We start from the raw sequence: 19,265 nt of genomic DNA on the forward strand, positions 1-19,265 counted from the left end.
GGGAAAATTTAAATGGTGTCATGGACGACACGTGTCTGGAAATAGTTTTTTATAAGCACATCTTTTTTTAGAGTCACTGGGATGCTCCTTTTATATGAGGTTAGAGAATTTTTTAATCTAGCTACCAACTTTGTAACTACGTACATAACCACGTTATACGATTCTAGATTGGATTAAAAGTCGAGATTCTTCATTTAAAGAACATATAAATATATCGTTTAGAACCACAATCCCATATTCTTGTTACTTGCTTTTGTGTTAACGAATAATTTTTTTCTATCCTCTATATAATTTTTAATATTATCAATATTTATTTAGATTAATAATTAAATCGACTGCGAATATAACAGCCTATATAAATAATCCTCTCCATTCTTTATATTCATTCGCGGCGAATTATCGAGGAAAAAGAAAGAATTCATCTATCAGATACTAACTTTTCTAATTAATCTAGCACCATTGAAAAAGTTGCTATAAAGAGTGCAAACAGATAACGCGCACGCACACTCTTGTCCGATGTTGGAATATAAAGTCTGGGCATTCCGGATTGTTCTTATCACAAATAATACTTACATTTCGAATGCGCGATAACAGATCGATGTATTATACGGTTCAAACTCGATATCAAATATCTAATATTATATGTATAAAAATTTGCGATTCCAGATGTAATATTATCATAAAAAATATTAATTAACTTTCGGATTATCAGTATTATTTATACAACGTCGAATAGTGTGTAGGTTAAAAAAAAATGCAGTTTCCTTGAACAGAGTTATAAAGTTTATAATCTTTTACAACCATGATTCATCGTTCATCTATTCTGAGCGGTTACAATCTCGTGTTGATAGGTTATGAGAGAAAGAGTGAGAAAGAGAGAGAGAGAGAATAAGAAAGATAGCGAGGGCGAGCATAAACCTAGAAGTTTTAACAACTTCTTGCGCGCCCCCTTCCGGTGATGGGACGACTCTTTTGATGAATTAATTGCCTGGGGTAAACTCGTATTTAAATGGAAATAATTCGCCGGATTATCGTTGTCCCCCGTCATTATTACTTTAGCAAAGACGATTAAATGTTATTGGATGAATAATTTGTTTGATAATCGTTTCTTAAGTAGCGGATAACGATAGCTTGACTCGAGTAAAGTCCTCTGATTTTAGTTATCTATTATTTTTTTTATTTTGTATTAATAATTATTTTCAATCAGTGATTGTCAATTTTCTTAAATTAAATTGGAATAATTTAATTGAGAGTTATTACATTATTTGAAGTACCTGTCAATAATAATAAATAAATATCATTCGTACAACATGTTGTACATTTAAAATTCTTATTATATTATTCCGTTATCGATATTATTCTAGAAATAAGACTTTAAATGTAAAATTAATATTCCATGAATTATATTGGGATGGGTTTAAACTACTCTGTTATTGATTTATATGTACATATTGGAGGAAGCCTGACACTGACGGAAACCAGATCGTAACGCTTGACTTGATTTATTAATCTTTCCAAGACCTGTCTAACTTCATTGCTAATTTTAGACTAACTATGTCTTGGATGCATCTCTTGCGGCAACGAGAGTTTTTCAATTCGCCAAAGTTAATTTTCCTCTGACTCATTTATCATATAACGTAGATATCTGTAAAAATATTATGCAATGTCTGCAAACGAATACGTACTTTATTCGATATTTATTATAACAAGATTACAAATATTTTACAAATATTTAATATAAATCTTTTCTAATAATATTTTATCCACTGTGATTACACTGTGAAAAAGATATTCGAAGGATATAACACATATTCTTATATATGATATAATATATGTTTTTCACTTAAATTCTACAAACTTTATGTTTAAGGAAGTTGTATATATATATATAATACTATAACAAACAATTTTTCTTATATATATTTTTTTTTCATAAAACAATATTGTTATAAATTTCATTTATGTTTCTCAATAACGATGGATATACTGTAATACAATAATGATATATAACATATTATTCTTGATTTTATTTTAATATAATTTTTATTTCTTTTCCATTAGACCTTAAGTGTATCGATACTTTTTTAATTGGGAAAAATACAATAAATATATTTATAAAATTTTTTTGAATAACAAAAATGGAGTAAATATCGTTGGAATAAAATTTCAACTTTTGGCCCGAAGAAACTTCACAAACTTTTGCCTTAACGTTTCATTATCCGGATTTATTTGTTGATTCCAACGCACTCACACACCTGAAACTTTGCTCACCTTTATTTTCTCAAAGTAAGAGAGCACGAGGGCCAGGTAAAAAGCAAATTTCAGGCGTAAGAGTACTGTCGATGATTGCCATGGAAATATTCGCCTCATCCGTCTTATCCTCTTAATTCTTAACTAAATATCATTTCTTATACATTCTATCACCAATGTATATTTAAAATTCATTATTTTGCTTAACATTTATCCATTTCTCTTAATATTTAGAATTTAAAATTTCTTCCATTTTCTTTATCATAAAATAATTCCAACTATAAAACTTGTTGAAAAATCCATAGACCAAGAATTCCAATGATCTCGAGCAAATATTCTTTATCAAAACTCGTATCGATCCAAAAGATCGATTCCACCGGGCATTGGACAGTTTCACAAATCCACGACTCCAAATACCAATAGATATTTTCTTAGTTTCACAACCAAGCCTATCCATCGAACGCAACAGACTTTACAATCACACAACTTTTCGCACAACTTCGAATCGTCGTCGATGTTTCCAATCGATGAACGAGCACATTGAATGCAGATCGTCCAAGTTTGCCGGGCGAAGGATGTTGATCGCGCGAGGATAGAGACTGTCACGGACACACCTGAAACTTTGCTCACCCAGAGTGGAGAAAAAGTACGGGCAGAGCAAAGAGTCAGGCCCGCCCGTAACGTTCGGATGCTTTATACAGTGGCGCCCCATCATCCTCTTCGTCTTCCTCCTTCTCTCCTTTCCCTCCTTCCTCGCCGATTTTATGCAACAGCGTCGCCACGTTGCTAGAGAGCGCTGGAAAACAGAGACACAGAGAGAGAGAGAGAGAGAGAGAGAGAGAGAGAGAGAGAGAGAGAGAGAGAGGGAGAGGCGGGAAGAATTCTTCATCGAGGAAAAGATTCGAGGGAACGAGTTACCGATAAGACCTCGAGAGAGGCCATTAGAAGAAGCCGCGGAAAAAATAGGCTGGGCTGGGTTGGCGATGGCGAAGCAGAGGAGGGACATCTTTGGCGGGCGGAAGAAGAAAGAAAGTGCGAGTAAAGAGAGCGAAGAGCGGAGAGAAGAACTCACGCGAAGAACTCTGGATGCCACTTAGAAATGGCGGCCAAGGAATCAAGACCGTTGCCGAGGCTGTAGGTTTCATCCTACTTTTCCACTCTTTCCACTCTTTTCCCTCGAGACGAGACGACACTCGAACCTTCTCCATTGTTCCCATTGGACCCCGCTGAAACAGAATTGAAAAGATTTTTGCGTGATATTTACCAACAGATTTCATTCAGAACTGCAAATATTTTATGGGGGAGGGGGGGGGGGAGGGGGAGGATGGATCGTAAATCGTGAATAGATCGTAATCGTTTTTTACGGATCTTTCTTTTTTTTTCTTGGGGAAAGAGAGAAGGGGAAAGAGGAAGAGAGGAGGGGAGGGGAGAGGAGGGGAGGGATTTTGCCATGGTTGAGATGGTGTCAAGTGATTCGCGTGTTTGAGTATGATATTAGAAGGAAATTGTGAGATTTTGTGATTTGAGAGGTGGAAGGGAGAGGGGAAAGAGGAGCAAATAATTTGAAAAAAGTAAACGTAACGTAAGTATTTATCAATTGTGCAAAGAGAAAGGCAAAGATACGAGGAATCTTAATAATCATTCCAAATTCCTCGGAACATCTTTATCATCGATACGAAAAAGATTGCAAGAAAATATTTTCTTCGATCAATCACACTTTTACACCGGAAACAAGCTTCTTTTTCCCTTGTTGTTAAGGCTGTTGAATGTAACTAATAACAAACAGGAAATAACAAATTAAAAAAAATCAAGTTTCTCGACACAACAAACTTATAAACTCCATATATCAATTTATTATTTATCAAACAGATGTTACAGCTGGAATAATTATATATGACTCTGATAAAACACGAGGGAGCATCATCAATTTGATAAATCTGTTACAAGTGTTATTAACATTCCAACAAGCGGATCCACTGATATTTTTTTTTTTTTGATCGTATTTTTTCCTCTTTTTTTTTTTTTTTTCTTTCTCCTTTTTCTTTTTCTCGACAAATTAAAACGTCGAAAAACACGATAAAAACATTTCTCGAGTGTCAGAATCATACGTAATCCCATCGTGCACTCTGCTAAATACCTGATCGACCATGAGCGAGGGCCACTAAACCGATTACCACGCAGTTTATGCCGTACCGTGGTAACAGCCATCCATATAAGTGCATCCTAACGGCAACTTAAATGTATCCCGGGACTGGCTGTTAAAGATCAATCTAATTTGGTATTAATCGATGGTTATTAATCCGCCACTTTCGCGACGATGGAAATTTAGCAAGCGATGGAAAAGTAATTACCAATTTGCGCGACGTTCAAGGGCTCGAAGATTTGAGAAAATATCTCACACGGAACACAAAATGTAAAATGTAATTGAATTTGTCACAACGATATCTCTATCTCTTCCTTTTAGATAGAGATATCGTTGTGACAAATCTTTTCTCTTTTTTTAATTCAGATTTAATGCGAATCTAATTCGCCACTGTATGATAACGGGTAAACACAAGTGTCGATCCATCGAATTTCTCGAATGTTCGAAAAAACTCGATTTCTATATCTATCAAAATTCTAACAGGAAAATTCTAAAAGTTGGGAGACACTGTTCTTCCCCGAAAACGGAACGGTCAATTTCCACGCGGTCATCAGTTAGGTTCCGTGGATTTTTCCATGTATACACAGATATACATCTGGTTATTCGGTCGGGTTTCGCGGCGGGCTGGAAGATGGCAGAGCGCGTGGTGAAAGAGAAGGTCCCGGCAATCTGCAGACACACACAGGCTGTCAGAGGGCAAACTTGGTGTCCAGGAGCGGAGAGTATAGCGTTACACAGGCCTTGGATGTCAGTGACCGGAGCATAACCCCAAGATAGTTTCACCATTACACCGGCGTCTTCCTCCTTGGCTCCTTTCTGTCGGCTTGTGTATACCGTCTGCACGCTCGTTCAGCCGTGGCCGCAACACCTCCGTGTCTCCAGTTGCAAATGTTCGCGTCAACGAGCTCCTTTCCAGCTTCAGGACACTCCTCACACTCTCGATCGAGCTTAGACGATTTCCACAATCAATCTACATTTCTCTTTGTTGGATTGGTTCGTCATTTCATTCGATTCGAGGATATTATATTTTTTCCTTCGATTTCCTTTTCGAGTTCGATAAATTTTATTGATAAATTTATATGATATAATAAAAATAATAAATTTTATTGATTTTATTGATTGTTCCATATAAAAATTTTGAAAGATTCTTTTATGATTTGTATTGTAATTTTGTATTTTTTTTTTTTTTTTTAACTTTATAATTAGATCTAGGTGATCTTTATGTGACTATTTTTTTGATCTCACGAAAAAATTAAGAAATTTGAAAAATACTAAATCATTCGTGATTTCATTTTTTCTGGATTTCATTTCTTTTATAAATTTATTTAATTGATTGATTAATTATTGATTCGTATGTATTTGCTTTTTGAATTTAATTAGACATTTCTACGATCGATTTACATTTCTCTTCCTTGTATTGATTCGTCATTTCATTCGATTCGAGAATACTACATTTTTTCCTTCGATTTCCTTTTCGAGTTCGATAAATTTTATTGATACTTGTTCCATATAAAAATTTTGAAAGATTCTTTTATAATTTGTATTGTAATTTTGTATTTTTTTTTTTTTTGTAATTTTACAATTAGATCTATGGTTTACGTGATTATTTTTGATCTTGCACAAAAAGTTAAGAAATTTGAAAAATACTAAATCATTCGTGATCTTCTGGATTTCAATTTTTTTACAAATTTATTTAATTGATTGATTAATTGTTGATTCGTATGTATTTATTTTTCGAATTTAATTAGATGTTTCCACGATCGATTTATATTTCTCTTTGTTGGATTGGTTTGTCACTTCATTCGATTCGAAGATACTTCATTTTTTCCTTCGATTTCCTTTTCGAGTTCGATAAATTTTATTGATACTTGTTCCATATAAAAATTTTGAAAGATTCTTTTATGATTTGTATTGTAATTTTGTATTTTTTTTTTTTTTGTAACTTTATAATTAGATCTAGGTGATCTTTATGTGACTATTTTTTTGATCTCACGAAAAAATTAAGAAATTTGAAAAATACTAAATCATTCGTGATTTCATTTTTTCTGGATTTCATTTCTTTTATAAATTTATTTAATTGATTGATTAATTATTGATTCGTATGTATTTGCTTTTTGAATTTAATTAGACATTTCTACGATCGATTTACATTTCTCTTCCTTGTATTGATTCGTCATTTCATTCGATTCGAGAATACTACATTTTTTCCTTCGATTTCCTTTTCGAGTTCGATAAATTTTATTGATACTTGTTCCATATAAAAATTTTGAAAGATTCTTTTATAATTTGTATTGTAATTTTGTATTTTTTTTTTTTTTGTAATTTTACAATTAGATCTATGGTTTACGTGATTATTTTTGATCTTGCACAAAAAGTTAAGAAATTTGAAAAATACTAAATCATTCGTGATCTTCTGGATTTCAATTTTTTTACAAATTTATTTAATTGATTGATTAATTGTTGATTCGTATGTATTTATTTTTCGAATTTAATTAGATGTTTCCACGATCGATTTATATTTCTCTTTGTTGGATTGGTTTGTCACTTCATTCGATTCGAAGATACTTCATTTTTTCCTTCGATTTCCTTTTCGAGTTCGATAAATTTTATTGATACTTGTTCCATATAAAAATTTTGAAAGATTCTTTTATGATTTGTATTGTAATTTTGTATTTTTTTTTTTTTTGTAACTTTATAATTAGATCTATGGTTTACGTGATTATTTTTGATCTCGCGCAAAAAATTAAGAAATTTGAAAAATACTAAATCATTCGTGATCTTTTGGATTTCATTTCTTTTACAAATTTATTTAATTGATTGATTAATTATAATTGATTCGTATATATTTGCTTTGTGATTTTTCTCGGTGTAGCTTTAAACAAGAAATTTGCTTTTTGAATTTAATTAGACGCCAAATTTTCATTAGCACGATCAGAAGGATATTCAAATGAGAGATAAACTGCATAGTGAACTATTCTACGAGTGATCGCCTGGCTGATTCGAGTTCGATTAGAGCATTTATGCGCATGATCGATCCTCGTGTAAACCTTTTGAATGTTTAATTGAAATTCATGGTTGATGTGATTACTGCAAATTTTCCATGTTTTCTATATAGATTGATCAATCACGTTGCCGATATGTGATCGATCGTTTTTTAAAAATTCCAAATATTTTATTATATTTTCCAAACATGTATAATTTGTAAATTTAACGATTAAAATTACAATTAAAATTATTTAGAAAAATAAAATTGTAAATTTTTATAATACTAACATTTAATTTAATTACAGAGATGTCATAATTAGAGAATAATTAATATCGATATCATTAACAAATATTTTGTTTCATTATTATTTTGAAAATGATTAATCAGAGATTAATTCTAATTCGGGATAAAAGTGACACAATTTTCAAATTGTGTTTCTTCTATATCCTCTTTTCTGTATCCAATTAACGATACTAATTAAAATCGTATCGAAAAAAAATAGAAAAGGATTGGAAATTAAACAAAATTCGGATCCCTTTAAATTTTAGAAAATTTCGGAGCGCGCATGGAATAACGAACTTAATGAAATATAACTGAATCGAGTTGTGCAATTTATGATGCAAAAGTTACAGACCAACCTGTTTCGTATTACGCGTAACGTGGTAGGAGATTCGATCCAGTCGTACCTCGTGTAATTGGCACACTTTATATCATGTTACCTCCATACTAATATCTTCTCATGCATACTAATAAGGATCATATAAAATTACCTGCAATTTAAAATGTGTATTTTTTACACGCGTAGACGTTGATGAAATTCTATAGAGATATTAATATACCAAAAGTTTTTCTTATTAACGAAATTTCTTCTTCTTTTTTTTTTTTTTTTTTTACAGATTTCCTTTTTTCCCCGAATCTGTTCGTTCCACTCCTACATTTTCAAACAGCTTCCTCGTCCAAACAGCTCGAATGGTGAGTGAATTTCCTATTTATCTTTAACAATAATAATTAATGCATAACTAAAAATCGCATTCCAAGAGAAATGTCTATGAACGATTTTCCTCTCGTTAAAAAATATCGGATTAGATTATTTTATCTTATTTTTACGCGTAAAAATCTCGCGTATCGATCGCTCTTTAATGAGGGTCGATCGACCAAATTGGTTTCGAAACCCCCGAACAACGTGGACGACAACGTGGCGGTGATCGGCGATGAAACGAAGCCGATCGATAGACACCGAATTGTTGAATCCGTGCATCATGAAGGGTAACGACCGCAGGCAGTTTGGCAGCATTCGTGAAAGCAGCCTTTCTTCGAAGTAATGCAACCGGAATCATGCGATGACGAGGGCGATTATCAACGTGCCAATGAACGAAGGGAGACAGAGTGTGCTTTCATTTGGTATGCGTGGATGTGTGCCTGCGTGAACGAGCGAGCAACAGAGAGGAAGAATCAGAGGCATAGAAAGAGAGAGGCTGAATGACAATCGATCCAAGGTAGAAAGAAGAAGAGGAAAATGGCGCAAATAACGAATGGAAGAATATGATGCGAAGTCTTAAAAAAAAAAAAGATGGAAAAAGACAAATGAGACAAAAGAGATATATAGATATGTGATTTTGGAATTGGAAGTTTGAACACGAAAATGGTTTAAATAATTTTTTGAAAAGTTGCGAAAGTTAAGAATCTTTGGTTCGAGTGAGAGCAAAGAGAAGGGGAAGAGAGAGGAAAACAGAATAGGGGCAGGGAGGAACGTTAATAGGGAGCGACGCGTACGACCAGGAATGCGAACACCGGTCGAGGCACGAAGGGATTACGTCAGGGCCTCGATTTAAATGGGCGGCATTGGTGGAATTGGTTTGAAACGACCTCGAGATTCGTTGTTGTCTCTTTTATCTAACCCTCCGTGTCCATAATCGGACACCAGCGAGGTGCTCGTCCGTGTATGAAAGGCGTGCGCGAGCAAGGTCGGTGCAGAGCGACGGACAAAGACGAACAAAGAGAGAGAGAGAGAGAGAGAGAGAGAGAGAGAGAGAGAGACGAGAGAGCGAGCGAAAAGGGGGCTACAGCTACGCCACCACGCGGAAGGGTCTGGGCAAACATTCGTAATTACACGATCATTTAATATGTCCGGGATTTCCGTGCGACCGTTTAACGCGTGGCCGGCCTCCAAAAACGGGGAAGGCTTGAATACACGAATACACTGCGAGTACAAAAGGTGAACTGTGGCCGACAGCAATTCCGGAACTTTCGGCATTACCGAAAGAAGATGAATTTAAAATCGTGGAATTAACCACGACGAAAACATAACCGTTATTGTCCCTCCATTGTTGCCAACGTTTGTCGGAACGTTTGTAGAAATTACACGATATTTCTGCTTTTTTGAAAAACAATTTTTTTTTTTTTTTTATTTAATCATCCTCGACTTAATTCTAATCGTATATTTTGAGAAAAGTAAATTTCGCTACATTACACGAAAGAAAAATTCTATTTTCGTCTCGTATATATTTATTGATTAGATAAAGAGACGTATCTAAGCGTGTTCTAAGGTTTGATCTAGTGTCTCGTACAAATTTGGCAACACGTCCGAAAACGAGCTCTCAACGGTGTAAAAATTTATGTGCTTCATTAATTGCACTTTATGCGAAGTAAGATTTATCGATCTTCTCCTCGAAGAGAAGACGAGAGCCAGTTTTCCAAGGTTTTTTTTTTTTTTAACCTCGATCATTCTCGAGGCATAAATCATCGTTTTCCCAGTGATTTATTTCTGTTAGCGTCCCGTGACACGGGGGCGTGGCATGGGCGTGAATCCCGTAGTGTCTGGTTTTAATTTAATTTATTACATCGATCCCCATCACCGATACAGCGTTAAAGATCCTGTGAATTCTTCACGCTTAGATTCTGCTTAGTAGTGTGTAATCGCGTTACAGTTGATCGTCCGGCGTAGATAGCTGGTATACATATAGGGTGTTCCATCGTAATTGGGTCATGGCTCTTAAGCGGTGGAAGATGGAATAAAATTTCATGGGACGAAAATTCAATTAGTCTCGAATGATGCAATTCGTGTGAAAGTGGAGAAGTTTCGAAGATTGCATGAATCATCTCCATTTTATATATATATATATATATATATATATATATATATTCTCTCTATAAAAAATTCTTCGCGCATTTATATAGAAAATTGATTAGTTTCAAAGTTTGATTTTAATTCGTGCGATTCAACAAGGGAAAAAAAAAAGAAAAAAAATTATGATCAATCAGCGTGAAACAGTCTGTACATTTAATTTAGCATCGATATTCAATGATGAGATTTTATGAAAGCTGATTTAGAAGTGCCGAGATACCATTGTTATCTTGTTTCTCTCCCAGTGAATTATAACTAAGTTATTATTAATAGGTTATTGTCGTGTCATTGCTCGTGATAATAAGATGCGTTTCAATCGTATTGATCTTTCTTTCAACATTTCGCGGCATGAATAGGTCAAATTGTTAAGTACTCTCACAACAATGGATTATTTGATCAAGTCTTAAGGAGTTAAGATTCTTATTTCTCGTGTGCAATTACGAAAATAAATACACACGTGGGAAGATATCTATTTCGAAATATATATCTCGTTGTATTGTTTATTCCACTTGCGAAATATTTATCATCTCTCGAATGATCTCGAACAAAAATTTTTCCCTTTCCCCGTTGTTGTTATATAATAATAAAATAAAATTTTGCTATCGAGGCATTTGATAGGGGATACGGATACGGATACAGAAGATAGATCGAAAAAAAAAAAAAAAAAGAAAGAAAGAAAATGCCCTCTTTGTGCACAAAGGTTTCGAGCGCAAAATTAACAGTGTTTCGAGCGCAAAATTAAAGAGCCCTCTTGGTAGCTTGGTAACAAGTCCGAGATTCATCGTTACGTACGAAAAGCGATGCCGTTGGAAGGAGAGAAGGAAGGAGGGAGAGGGGGTAGAAAAAAAAAAAAGGAAGCGAAAGAATGCGAGGAGACAAAATGGGGATGTGCTTGGAAAGTTTCAATGGGAATAAACGAAACTGTGCTCGCCCTTTCGTTCGGTCGCGTGAGCATTCTTTCCATCCGTGTGCGTGTACAAGGATGCGAGAGAAAAGAAGAGTTCTAGAATGGAGGGACAAAAGAAAATGGAGTACGAGCAAGAAGCACTAAATCTAATTGCCCGGCGACGTCGTGGAAAACAAACGACGAGACACTCTTGTTCCACATTTTCCTTCTCTCTTTTTTTTTTACTTCTTTCCATTTTTTCTTTTTCTTTTTTTTCTTTTTTTTTTTTTTTTGGAATCTATTGTTTCAATAATTCATCGAACGCTGTTGGATGTAAATGGCATGATGGATCTCGAAGGTGGTTCGAAAATCCCTCGAGAATCTGTAATACTTTCTGCGGAAAATACTTCTGTGAGAAGATTCTGTTTTTTTAAAATTGTTAATTTTTATGTACATTCATTCGTGGCTAAAGTTCAACTAAGGAAAGTAATCATCAATGATCGTAAGGAATGGAGAATCTTTTTATTAGCGATTTATTAAGCTATATAAATTGTTAATTACTCGTTTCTCTGAAGAAATTTTTATAATGGTTGGGGACAAATTATAAGCAAAGAACTAATTACAGGAAAGAAAAGGTAAAAGTTATTTAAAAAGTGAAAATTTATATGTCTTTGGAATCGCGGAAAAATTCTTGAAAGCAAAAGGTTAAAAGTAATACGATTTAAACGGAAGCTTTAAATCATTGAAATGTTTAGCAAGAAACTGAAACATCTAAATAAAATTAAACATGAAATGTAAATGTTTCATCAAAGACGAAAATTAACTTTGCTCGGTCTGCGTGTAATCGTGAAAGAAACCGAAAAAAAAATAACAAGATTTAAATATATCATTCTCTTGATGAGTATATTTTTAATGGTTTTTAAATATAATTAATCTTTTAAATTAATTAAATTTTTTTGATGTCAAACTTAAACACTAAAGCAAATTATATTTGATAATTTTTGATATTTTAACAAAATATTCGTATTTAAAATATCTTTTTAAAATACATAATTATTAAAATTAAAATTAGCATAAGATTATAATTTCCAATATATTAAAATAATAAAAATATATAAATAATATTTTATTAGATTTTGTGCTTACAATTCATGTCATTCTATGTTGCATAATATACGTGATATATAATATATATAACTATGCATAATTACATAAAATATTCATTTTAAAAATATGAAAAGTAATAAACCTCACTTTCTCGTTTAAGCTAGTTAATGGCGATATTAAGTGTCTATCTCTATCAATCATCTCCATTAATCTTTACGCGCCATCGAGAAATTTGATGAAAATAACCTTCTATCGTTTAAATTACAAAATCCAATATGGTGGACGAGGGAGCTTATCAAACGAGTCTCTATAATTTCTATTTTTTATCTGAACAATATTGACTTTTCTTCTCATTAACGGCTAGATTTAAAGACTTTCTTTTTCTTTTAAATTTATTCTTTTTACTTTTTTTTAATATTCCTTTAACAGCATAATACAATTTTAACCGAGGAAAAAAAATAATAATCAATACAATAACAATACAAAAAAAAAAGAACCAATGTATTACAAGATTCTGCTCGAAAGAAGATAAGGGATTTAAAAATTCATCGAGTACACGTGCACTAGACTAACCTCCAACCTGAATTGCTTGCATTGTGATTTTCGATGCGATGTTCCCTTCAAATTCCATTTTTTTCAAAAATGAAATACTGGAAAAAAGAAAATTGGGGGAAAAAAGCTGTGTTCAGCTTTTATTCAGCTTATTTTTGTTTGTAGAACAAGCCCGCTGCCCGGTTTTGTAATCTTCCTTCAGTTGGTAGCTAGCCAAGTGCACGTGTACTCGACGAACTTCCAAACTTGATTTTATAGAAAACGAGGCTTTGAACAAAAAAAAAAAAAAAAATTTTGTCTCCTATTTTCGAATAGAAGAATAAAATAACTTTACGATTAGAATAATCTTCTGGAACCATTGATTGTTGTTGTAACCAATACCAATATATTTACTACACAATATATTTACTACAATATATTACTTAAAGATCTCGTAAATAAACGTCAAATCGAAGAACTTCAAAATTCAAAAAGAAAAAAAAAACACCACCATTATCCATTGGTTATACGAAACAGAATCTCGATAACACGGGCTTTTCCACGCCAGCCATTTAAATGACTGAAAAAGCCTCGTCGGCCGTGTCTTCGAGGAAGCAGGAAAATTGAATGCAGACGTGATTTAAAGCCGCAAGAAACACGAGCAACGTGGCGAGGAGAGGGGAGGGGAGGGGGAATAAGAAGGGGAGGAGGGGGAGGAGGAATCACGCAGTAGGCACACACGTGACTTTTGTTGGCAGGCATGGCGCGCCTGGTAAGGCAACCGACAGGAACAAGTTTTAATTCCTCGCGTCCGCGGCTCATGACCCCGGGGACTTCTTTCCTTTTCTTTCTCATTTTCTTTTTTTTTTTTTTTTTTTCTTTGTTGCCACGATCGAAGTGGGTCAAGCCTACTTCCGCCTACTGGCGGCGTGCTCGAGCTACTACACCATCGTCATCGTCATCTCTATTGCGGCCAGCGTTGCTCCCGTCATCGAAATCCGCCCGTGGGAAGCAAACCCGTGTCTTCCTGATACGAAAATTGCTGGCTCCGGGGGAGCCGGGTAGCAAGGATCGCGATAAGGGAATGTAGTGTGCGAGCATGGTTGTTGGTTGCCATGATACGTGTCATAATTCAGGAACGGTTTATGAGATAAAGAGGAGGAGGGGGAAAAAATGTGTATAATTTAACGCGAAAGAAAAATTATTAATCATTATAGTTGCATACAAAGTCGTATAAATTAAGTTTCGTGACGAAGGTTCGGAGGATGAAATCATTGAATTTTAAATTTTATTGGTATTAAAATTACCGATTACGAAACGAATTACATTGGAAAGATGCGAGAATGAATCGCTTCGAAACGTCTCGCGACAATTTGCGAAAAGACGGTATTCGAATTAGAAAGCGGCGATTAACCACTTCACGAAGTCGCAAATAACAAGGCGGAACAAGAGGAGGCGACGTAAGTCTCGTCTCCCGAGGAGAAAACTTATTATCACTCTGCGAATAGCCGATCGTTCAATTACGTTTCTCCTTTTCCTGTTTTCGCTTCCACGATTCTCGATGCAACCACGTACATCCTCCGTTGTTTTTTGCGAGCCACTCGTGAAAATACACTCCCAACAAGATTAAATAAAACACCTTGGTGAACCTTACTTCTTTTGGATTTCAAGCAAGATGATGATGCTGCGCTCCCACGCTAAGAGCAAGTTGAAATCGAATAGAAATATTTTTCCTTCGATACGATGTAAATCCTTGTCTGAATTTGATTTATGATATATCATCTTCTTATTCACAGATAAATTTATTTTTTTTTATAAAATTAAATTGTAATAGATAATCGTCACTTTCTATATAAATATTGAATACCAATTTTCAAAGAAATTTTGAACAGATAAATTTACACAGATAAATTTATTTTTTTTTATAAAATTAAATTGTAATAGATAATCATCATTTTCTATATAAATATAGAATACCAATTTTCGAAGGAACAATTTTGAATAATTTTATGACAGATTTTATGATAGATTTATAGATTTTATTATTGGTAATTTTATTTTTATTTAGAAGAAATAATATTCGCTAATCTAGTATAATTAAAAAATATATATATAATTACCTGAGTTAATTTTTCCACAAATATTAAGTATTGTTCAATCTTCTCTAAAACTCCATTACAGTCGAAAGATCATAATTTCATCCAAGGCCCTGAAACAAATAAATTAAAAGAAAAAAATTTAAGGTAAAATTCCTTAATCACTTGGATATATATAATTATACACAATTATATCAAACTTGAATTTCAAGCATATAATTTTCAATTAATACATTTCAAAAGACCATATCTATGTCGTAGCAGAAAACAGATCCCAAAATAGATACATTGTTTTATATCATCCATTCTTATCTAATTTTTCATCTAGCGGCCATCATTTCTATAAAACGTTCGATTGGATCGTATCGTCATTTCATTTCGACTCCTCAAAATATCTCAAACAAGCGATCCCAACAATCGTGCCATAAATCACCCGACAACGTATAATCTAAAACGCTCGCTTCGCAACAACAAAACGGCCAGTCACAATGCCGATGGAATGGGTCTCAACTTTTTTAAGCGGATTTCGCGTTCTTGCTCCGCGAGAAGGTATCCCTCCATTTGTTATTCTCAATGCCTCCATGAAATCGTGAACGTAACACGCGTTTACGCTCGTAGTCGCAAGAAACACATCCACTATTTTCCCTTTAGACGCTCGACCGGTATGGGATATACAGTATGTTTGAAAAATAATGGGATTGATAACGCATAAAATCGAAAGCTTATCGTGTTCGTGAAAATCGTCCGTTTCTTTGGTTGATATAATTCGAGAAAGTTGATTTGCAAGAAAAATGATTTGTTAAAACGCAAATGGTATTCATTATCCGATCATTAAATCAAATTTCATGGATATGGTTTATTAATAAATATGCAATTTTTAAATTTTGAACGTTTAAAATTGTATGTAATTCTTGAAATTTACATAATCAAAAAGATTATGCAGAATTATGAATTGATATATTGATATATTTAATATATTGATGGTGAATTGATTTTAGATGGTAAAACAAACACAAAAGTTGATGTATAAAAATGTCGATTGAGGCTTATTTATTAAGCAATTGAATTTTGCATAGAATGAGACAGGAGTAGAGTGAGACAACTTATAATTTGGTTACACTTTCTCGCCGTACTGTGGCGCGATATGTCATTCTGTCTCTATCTCGCTTTATCTAACGTAAATCTAAATTATAACTTAACAAATAAGCTTCAACTTTTTATATATTTTTATATTTATTTTAGCCTCTGGAATAAATAATCTACAAAATCTTTCACGAATAAATTAATACTTTACATAAATTTCATGTATTTGTTAATTAAAATTTTTATATATTATAAAGAACACTAAGAAATCACAGTGAAAGAAATAATAATAATTATTTATAAAAAAGAGTATAAATCTATAAAGAAATAAATACTTAAAATATTTCTTAAAATATTTTTTATCTGATATTTTAACCATGATATTCTCAAGTTTATTCTTACCATAGCATTTTATATCTTGAAAATTCTACAGATACATTCAATAAATTTCGTATACTGTTCCTATTTCTATAGACATGTATCTATGAAATATTGATAAATGTACGTTAATATAAAACGATCGACAGATGACATTTCCGAAGAAACGGAAAAAAAAAAAAAAAAAAGAAAAAGAAAAAGCTTTAGCTTTTCAGACATACTGTACATAGATAAGAAGACAGCAGAACAAAACGAAAACGGCGATCGACGTGTAAATTTTAAGTATTTCCCACCTTTCCAACTGGAACTTCGAACTTATCTCTCTCGTCGTTCCTCCCTTCCACCCCCTTCCCACCTTCCCTCGAATTTCCATTTTCCCTTCAACTTCACCGGGTGACGCAAACGCGACACGGAAAGACGAGGACAGAGCATGGAGGGGGGAGAAGGATCGCTCACGTTTCTTCGACGCTCACCACGACGGTGAAAAAGTCGTTCCGATCGAATGGAATCGTCATCTTTAAGCGGCGAATCGAGCGGACAGCCGGTCCTCTCTGTTCCAGCTGCTTCTTCCCGAACAACCTTCTATTATCTCCTCGTCCTCTCCTCCCGCGGGGGATTACCCGCCAACGTTTCCCTCTCGGAAATTTTTCGATGAGAAACGAGCCGTTAGACGAGCCTACGAATTTGGACGCGTCGATTCCTCCCCTCGTGCAACATTTTCCCCTAGATTTTACTATCATTTTTAACTCGTGTAGTCGCCATCCTACATTTTATTATTATACATATATTTACATTAGTATTTAACCTTCTTAAATATAAACGAGTGCAAAGGTTAATAAGACGCGAGCAAAATTTAGACACGTCAATTCCTCCTCTCATGCAATATTTTTCTCTAGATTTTATTATCATTTTTAACTCGTACTTGCCATTCTACATTTTATTAATACATGATATTACTAGAGACTCTTGTTACTTTGATTGGTAACTTTTTAAATATAAATATGAGTGCAATATTTTTCCCTAAATTTTACTATCACTTTTAACTCGTATATCGCTGTATAATCGCCATCCTACATTTTATTATTATACATAATATTACTAGGGATTCTTGTTACCTTGATTAGTAACTTTTTTAAATATAAATACGAGTGCAAAGGTTAATAAGACGCGGGCAAAATTTAAACGTGTCGATTCCTCCCTTCATGCAACATTTTCCCCTAGATTTTATTATCATTTTTAATTCGTGTAGTCGTCATTCTACATTTTATTATTATACATATATTTACATTAGTATTACTCTTGTTATCTTGATTAGTAACTTTTTTAAATATAAATAGGAATGCAAAAAATTAATAAGACGTGAGCAAAATTTAGACACGTCGATTCCTCCTCTCGTGCAACATTTTTCCCTAGATTTTATTATCATTTTTAACTCGTATGTCGCTGTATAATCGCCATCCTATATTTTATTATTATGCATAATATTACTAGGGACTCTTGTTATCTTGATTAGTAACTTTTTAAATATAAATAGGAATGCAAAAGATTAATAAGACGTGAGCAAAATTTAGACACGTCGATTCCTCCTCTCGTGCAACATTTTTCTCTAGATTTTGTTATCATTTTTAATTCGTATAGTCGCCATCCTACATTTTATAATTACATGATATTACTAGAGACTCTTGTTACCTTGATTGGTAACTTTTTAAATATAAACACGAGTGCAATATTTTTCTCTAGATTTTACTATCATTTTTAACTCATGTAGTTGCCATCCTATATTTTATACATATTATACATATATTTATATTAGTATTACTCTTATCATCTTGATTGATAACCTTCTTAAATATAAATACGAATGCAAAGGATTAATAAGACCCAAAATTTGGACGCGTCAATTCCTTCCCTTGTGCAACATTTTCCCCTAGATTTTATCATTTTTAACTCGTATAATTGCCATACTACATTTTATTATTATACATATATTTATATTAGTATTACTCTTGTCATCTTGATTGATAACCTTCTTAAATAAATATAAATACGAATGCAAAGGATTAATAAAACGCAAGCAAAATTTGGACGCGTCGATTCCTCTCCTTGTGCAACATTTTCCCCTAGATTTTATCATTTTTAACTCGTATAATTGCCATACTACATTTTATTATTATACATATATTTATATTAGTATTACTCTTGTCATCTTGATTGATAATCTTCTTAAATATAAATACGACTGCAAAGGATTAATAAGACCCAAAATTTGGACGCGTCAATTCCTCCCCCCGTGCAACATTTTTCCCTAGATTTTACTATCATTTTAACTCGTTTTTTTTATAGTCGCTATTCTACATTTTATTATTATACATATATTTACATTAATACATTTATTACATTATTACTCTTGTTACCTTGATTGGTAACTTTTTAAATATAAATACGAGTACAAAGGCTTAATAAAACGCAAAATTTGGAAAGGAAATATCATTGACAGATAAATACTACACAAGCGACATCGATTGCATAATCGAGTATTTCGAAGCAATTTATTACAATTTTGATTGCGATGCATTGAAGTATTATATAAACGATTACATTGACGGGAAAGCAATGTTTCTATTAGCCAACCAGTTTCCAACGAAATGAACGGGAGTGTCGGGGAAACCGAGGGAGGGTCG

At 33.3% G+C, this 19,265-nt stretch overlaps 1 long non-coding RNA gene across 2 annotated transcripts in view; it reads right to left on the reverse strand.

Annotated features, from left to right (window-relative positions):
• Positions 1–2,050: 2,050 nt before the first annotated feature.
• The window catches only part of LOC122712108, an 81,171-nt gene continuing 63,956 nt past the window's right edge, over positions 2,051–19,265 (reverse strand). The window contains exons 4-6 of one of the 2 annotated variants that reach the window (XR_006346263.1): positions 15,148–15,236; positions 3,323–3,476; positions 2,051–3,046 (exon numbers count right to left, since the gene is read on the reverse strand). This is a non-coding gene — a long non-coding RNA (uncharacterized LOC122712108). Of the gene's footprint in view, positions 3,477–15,147; positions 15,237–19,265 lie in introns of both variants that reach the window. The other variant, XR_006346262.1, reaches the window with a different exon arrangement.

This window comes from Apis laboriosa, unplaced genomic scaffold (genome assembly GCF_014066325.1).
Source record: "Apis laboriosa isolate Shangri-la unplaced genomic scaffold, ASM1406632v1 scaffold19_cov150, whole genome shotgun sequence".
In the NCBI taxonomy this organism is placed as follows: domain Eukaryota; kingdom Metazoa; phylum Arthropoda; class Insecta; order Hymenoptera; family Apidae; genus Apis; species Apis laboriosa.